Here is a 7,052-nt window from a genome sequence, read left to right as displayed (position 1 = left end):
CGGCACCTCGTGAGCACACAGGCTGGTGTGCTTCCATGTGGGCTTTTTGCTTCTGAGCTAGATGGCCACTTGTTTATCTTCAAGCCCTAAAGATCCCCCATGCTACATCTTTTGCTAGCCAGGCACCATCAACTTTCTTCACCATATTGCTTATACACCCATTTTGTCTTCAGCGATCGTATCAAGTAGGTGAGCATCATAGAATGCAGGATTATTAGAACCAAGTATTCTTGTGTTGAGGAAGTACTTTAGTATAGGCCCAATGTCTATCTGCAACCTTAATTCTTAACATAGATATAAGTACATAGATCTATACCCCTCTCGTTATATATAAAGATATTTACATATGTACATGCCTGTATTTAGACCTCTTTACATGTCCTTTGCCTCCTGGTTCTTTCCTCTGTTTCCTTTTACTTTCCTCTTGTCCCATCATGATGTTCGGCATTTATTTGGGTGTAATAATTCCTTGCTGCTACATTGCCCTTGATTAAACCCCACTAGACATCCTACACCCTTCTCTCCATTGATTTTAGTTCACTTGTAGTTCCTTTGTCCCTGGGTTTGTTTCTACCCTTTTTCCTTTTTCCACCTCCCCTTCTCCTATACCCCACTCCTTAACTATAGACCCCATTCTTTGCTTCTCTTGATAATTTATCCAGCCTATCTTATCTAGATAGACACGCAGAGTTTGCTTTTTATTGTGAATTAGGTGAAGGTTTGCAGAGCAGATCACCAATCTTACACTCAAAAATACACATTTTGTTTCAACTCACCCATTGCAGTCCCATCAGTTATTCCACTTCCTCCCTGTGTTTCCTGTTTTCATTTTCTCCTCTCCAAGTCCTCTGAACTTGGTTGTTGGATAAATGCCACTAAAATCTTACGTGGTTGATTAACAGGGTTGGGGGTGCCCTACTAGTTTCTATCTGACTAGTAAATCTGGTCTCATGATTCCAAGTTTTGTTGCTCGCTGCTCTCCCCCACTCTAGGACCTTCTAATGCAGTCCTTTCCAGAGCAGCTGATAGATCCTCCGGAACGTGTTCTGGACCTTATGGGGCCTGGCTGGGGAAAAAAATCCCTCTGGTACATTCCAGCAAGATTTGGCTTTTGCCCCTTTTTTAGTTTTAGCATTTTCTACCTTCAATTATAATAATCTCAATCTATACTAGCTTGGTTTCTGCCCTGACCACTGAAATGATCATAGATTTCACCAAAATATTTCCTTTTTGCCAAATCTAGAGTCACTTCTTGTTTTCACCTGTCTTTAATTCTTTGTATCATCTGCCACAGTTGATAATTAGCTCCTTTCGGGGGTTAAAACATTTTTTGTTATAAAATAATTCACATATAGGAATATATATGAAATATATGTACAATTTAAAGTATGTTCGATCACAAGATTTAGACATTAACTTTAACATGCCTGTGAAGCCCTTCCCGGATGTTTCGCCTTCCCAACATCCAGTCAACAATTCCGTGAATTGAGTGTTAATAATTCTTTCCATATATATATACATACATTCTATTATGCCCATTTCGATCTTCCTCTGAGTAGAAACAAATTGTTTACTTCAGTGACTTTATCCTCAACTTTTTATGATTCATCCGTATACATGCACAGAACCATTTTCATTGTATAGTACACCGTTTGTACTAATGTAGATAGGTAGCTATGAACATTTTCCTTCATGAACATAACTCCTGGTGCATATACGCTGGGACAAGCAGCATCAGTCACTGGGAGCTTAGTAACTTCAAACAAATTGTGAAGCTTCAACCACGACTAATTGAATCAAACTTTGGAATCTAGTCAACTTTATTCTAGCAAATTGTCTAGATGATTCTGATGCCCATCGGGACCACTGGTCTAGAGACTGGAACCCTCGTGGTGTGGTAGTTAAAGTGCTCAGACACAAACCAGAAGTTGGTTATTCAAACTCATTATCCTCTCTAAGAGCAAGATGTGACCCTCTGCTTCCATAAAAGTCCATAACCTTGGGGGGCTACTTAGCAGCTCTACTCTTCCTACAGTGTTACTGCAAATGAAAACCCACAGTTCCATAGGCTCGAATTTTTGCTGGTATAGAAGCATCCCTTTGGGATTTAATTAGGATGATCTGATTATGACTTCCATTTCCTTCAAACTGTAATCTTGTTTTCTGTGACACCTGAACGAGTGAACACCTCATCTACACCTGGCCTAAGATGGCCAGCTCTTAACAAAAATGAGCACTCAAGCCTGGGGAGACCAACTGAGGTGTTCCTTACTGTTGAAGTCAGGTAGCTGAAGGACAGTCGGCTCAACCGGACCTCCCAGCTGCCACCTAATGGGTTTACTTTAAAACTGTGTAAACAAGACTTGCTATTCATAATCTGTAGTGGCTTTGATAAGTTTTTGATTATACCTCATGTGACTAAATCTGCATGCAGGTAATAATATTTCTGAGTTAATCTTTGACGCACCAAAGTCCCATTTCCCTCCAACTACACCGGTTAGTTCTCTTTGCCTCATCTGTTAATAAGGGGCACCAACAATTTCCACTCGTTTTCCATTAGTAAAAAAATGGAATTAAAAAAGAATGGAATTTTTCCATGAGCATTTGGAAGTCTGCCTGTATTTACATGCTCTCTCTAACGGTGCTGTCAGGTAAATGTTGGATTGCTAATTTTGCAAAGTCAGCAGTTCAAACCCACCAGCTGCTCCGTGGAAGAACAATGAGGCTGTCTGCTCCCTTAAAGATCTACAGCCACAAGAAGCCTAGGATTGCCCTGAGTCAGAACCAGCCTGATGGCAGTGCGGTCAGTACTTCGTCCTGGCTCCCACACTGTTCTCTACACATGTTTTTCTAGGTGATATCATCCAGGCCTATGACTTTTATTTATTTTGCCAGAATACCTGCATTTTAATTCTCATAAGATTGCTTTTACATAAACCCTTACATCCCAGAATCCACTGCTGAGAGGTAGATTCTAAGTGTAGACTTCAGTGTACCAAACTTCCAAAGAATTCAAGTATTCCAGTCACTCAATTATGCATCACTTTGTCTCTGATACCCACTTTGACAGACAGTGAGTCCAGGTTCCCACCAGTAGTGGAGTCCGCAGTCAGATCCCAGCAACTCTTCACATTCTTCCCTTCATGGAGATGAGCCTGCAGAACTGAAGGTCTCTGACACTTGGATCAGCCTGCTGGTGGACCCTACAGAAGGGATTGGGATACCTGACAGTGTCATCTCACAGATACATATGTATGACTTTTCAGGGCGTTCTCGTGGTGTCATGGCAAGCACTTGACTGAAAGCCAGAGGTCAACACTTCTGTCTTCCCCAGCTGCTCCATGGGAGAAAAGTCCTGACCATCTGCTCCTGGATAGCTCACAGCCTAGGATGTCTCTGGGGCCCCTGGACTTCATCCCGTAGCATCTCTAGAAGTTGAAATCAACTCATTGATGATCCACAAGGGCTGTAAATACTAGTTCACTGGTGAGAATTTTTAGTCGTCATCTTGAAGTTTAGTCTCCTTACCATTGCAAACTGTGGCATGAAAAATAGCAGGAGGATGACTTCTGGTGCTTATTTTTATTGACATGGTTGATTTGCTAATGTTCCCGTTTTATTTGACTGTCACAACCAGGGTTCTCTACACTTCTAACAGCACCCAGCATCTGTTGTATAGACTCTTGGTAAATATATCTGTAAGCCGGGATCCCCTCAGAGGAACATGGCAAGTAGGAACAGGGCTGCTGGAAGAGAACTTCCCAACTGAAGACCTGAGAGCAATGGAATCAGTTCAGTCAAATACTATACAGGTGTAGACAGATACAAATGCACTGAAATGTTAGGCTGTGGACTTGGGCAGCAGGACTTGGGCTTCTTTAACAGTTAAAGAAAAGTTGGGAGAAGACTGTTGTAAGCAATTGATAGAACAATGTTGTGCTGTTAGTTGTTCTCAAGTTGATTCCAATTCAAAGCAACTCAAAACAACAGAAAGAAGCACTGCCCGGTCCTGCACCAGCCTCAACATCATGCCACTTCATCTCCAACATCGTCCTCTTTTTCTTTGACCCTACACTTTATCAATCATGGTGTCTTTGTCCAGGGACTGGGGTCTCCTGACAGCAATGGCCAAGTATAGCTAACAATTCTCACTCCCAGGGATCATTCTGGTTGGATTGATCCTAGGCAAGTGTGTTTGTTTTTATGGCAGTCCATTGTACTTCAATATTCTTCACCAGTACGAGAAGTGCAGTACCTTCACCTTGGCATGTTCGAACCCACTGCTGTAGGTACTGCGTCCATGCATCTTGAGGCTCCTGCTCTTTTTTTATGTGCTAATACTTCTTTTTTAGTTTTCGTTCGTTTACTTGTTCATATGCCCAGATAATTCAGATGGACTAAAGAGCTGAGAAATTGTCATAAAATACAACTAAAAGAAAAATCAGAAACTGATTTGATAGAGCTGAACATAAAAGCAAGAAACCACAAAGGAAAAAAAAAGTGTTAACATTTGGTTATAGTAATATAATAAGAGAGTTCTGAGAACAAATGAAAAGACAAGGAAGGAAATGGGAAAATCATGCTAATGCATGCTCTTCATAAGCAATGGGCTGCTAACTGCAAGGTCAGTAGTTCAAACCCACCAACTGCTCTCAGAAGGCTGTTTGATGTTCACAGAAAGATCTACCCTATATAGAACCACAATCTATTTCAGCAGTTCTCAACCTGTGGGTTGTGAGAAAACATATGCAAGGGATTAAGAGAAACATTTCATTAGATGTGATTCAGCTAAAAGGATATTTTCTATACGTTCAAGGGTGGATTTAAGGCATTCCACTAGCTGAGGTGATTAAACAAATGGCATAGAAAAGACTCTGGATCCCACACACTTGGGTTAAAAGTATTTCACATAACTTAAGTTCCAGTCTGACTGTATTGTTTATCATAATTTTGATATAGTCTCCTGTTGCTTCTACAGGAAGCTAAGAGATAGGAAGTGAGACCATGTTGCCTCTGACACTATTAATTCTTAAATGTAATACAGAAGGGGAAATGTGGGAAACTCACTGAAGGAAATAAGACTTGGACTTATTCCCTGACAGGTATGGAGAGAATCTGGAAGGCCAGTGTTCCACGGTAGGAAGGCCACCACTCTGGTAGTTGGAGATAGAGTCCAAGTACATAGATCCTGCCGTGATCTATCATTCCCACAGTTTCTCTCCTTAAAGCTGTGCTGCCTTAAAGTGAGCACATGGTCGCTTCTATCTCCCTACAGAAGCAAACACTCCTATTGGCTCTATGACTTTATTGTAATCTTTATATATTTCAACTGTACAATTGCACTTACTGAACCCATGATTAGTTGTGGGGGGCTGGCCTTTCCCCCCACACCACAACATGAGGAACTGTATTAAAGGGTCACGGCATTAGGAAGGTTGAGAACCACTGATCTAGTTGATGGCAATGTGTTTTTTGAGAGGGTTTTATGATATGTCAGAGTAGCGGTTACGAATTGGGCTGCTGTCTTCAAGGTCAGTATGAAACCACTAGCATCTCTACAGGAGGAGAGAAGGTGTTTTCTACTCCTGTAAACAGTTAACAGTCTCAGAAACTCACAGGGGCCGTGCTAGTCTGTCTGACAGTTACTATGAGTCAGTATTGACTCAATGGAAGGGTGATGAGTTACATATATAGTCTAACAAGAAATGAATAACATCCTGATTTTAAAGAAAGGTCGTGGCATCAAGAGATTCACGAATGAATGTACACATGAGCTTTATACAATTGATGTATGTGTGGATTGTGATGAGAGTTGTATGAGCCCCTAATAAAGTGATTAAAAAAACAAACAAACCAACAAAAAGAGATTTCACAAATGGCCAGCAAATATGTGAAACCTTCAGCCATAGAAATAAATGTCAATGAGTCAGCAACTGAGAAATGATATATCAAGTTTTGTAGGTTTGTCTTGAGTTTGGGGAAAGAGGGCCCCTTAGTGTTTGTTGCGTGAAGCAATGAGCATATCTGCAGGCCAATTGAAGGATACAAAATCGAGTAAATGGTGTGGGAGCCACGTCTGAATTTCTCAAGTTCAGTGAGAAAAAAGAATCTAACTCCATACCAGCACAAGGCCAATTGTCACAAGGCCAAGGTCTGATATAGCTTCACCTCCATCCTTTTTTTACCCAGTTCTGGCACCAACTGTTCCTCCCAGGGCGCTCTGCCTCTGTAACTGAATATGAGAATTTGTTGCAATGGACACAGCTCACAGGCAATTATGATCATGGGGGTTTATTAAAAAGGTTGACATGTTACCACAAGTCAGAATCAGAAAACATTGGTCCACAGCAGTGCCTTTTGCCAGCAGCCAAATGTCTTTCTGGGCCTCAGCCTCTTAGTCAAGGGTCCTTTGGTCTCTGCCTCCTTAGGTCAGGAACCCACCTTCAGCTCTGCCTCACTGTCTCATGATCTCAGCCATGTGGTTCCTCTGCTGTGTCTTGGCCTGGCTCCTTCGGTCTCTCATGGTCTCTCCACATACTCTGCTGCTGGCTGTCTGACGTCTCCCTTCACCCACATTTCTGTTGTCCGTCCCCCAGGAAGGAGGTCACATGTAATCTGTTCCCCCTTTCTAACCCACCCTCCCAGTATTGCCACTCACACCACTGGTCCTGAAGGAATCAACCGCCCTGGATTCCATGTGTTTCCAATTCCTATCCCTACCAGTGTACATCCTCTGGTCTAGCCAGATTTGTAAGGTAGAATTGGGATCATGATAATGGGCGGGAGGGGGAGAGGAAGTATTTAGGAACTAGAGGAAAGTTGTATGTTTCATCGTTGCTACGTCACACCCTGACTGGCTTGTCTCCTACCCGAGACCCTTCTATAAGGGGACGTCCAGTGGCTTTGGGTCTCCATTCTGCACTACCTGCCTCATTCACTATGATGTGATTTTTTGTTCTGATGATGCCCGATACCTGATCCCTTTGACACATCGTGATCACACAGGCTGGTGTGCTTCTTCCATGTGGGCTTTGTTGCTTCTGAGCTAGATG

The sequence above is a fragment of the Echinops telfairi genome, unplaced genomic scaffold (assembly GCF_000313985.2).
Source record: "Echinops telfairi isolate 266 unplaced genomic scaffold, ASM31398v2 ScPeMD7_2;HRSCAF=8, whole genome shotgun sequence".
Classification (NCBI taxonomy): Eukaryota; Metazoa; Chordata; class Mammalia; order Afrosoricida; family Tenrecidae; genus Echinops; species Echinops telfairi.
This window is presented reverse-complemented; position numbering follows the sequence as displayed.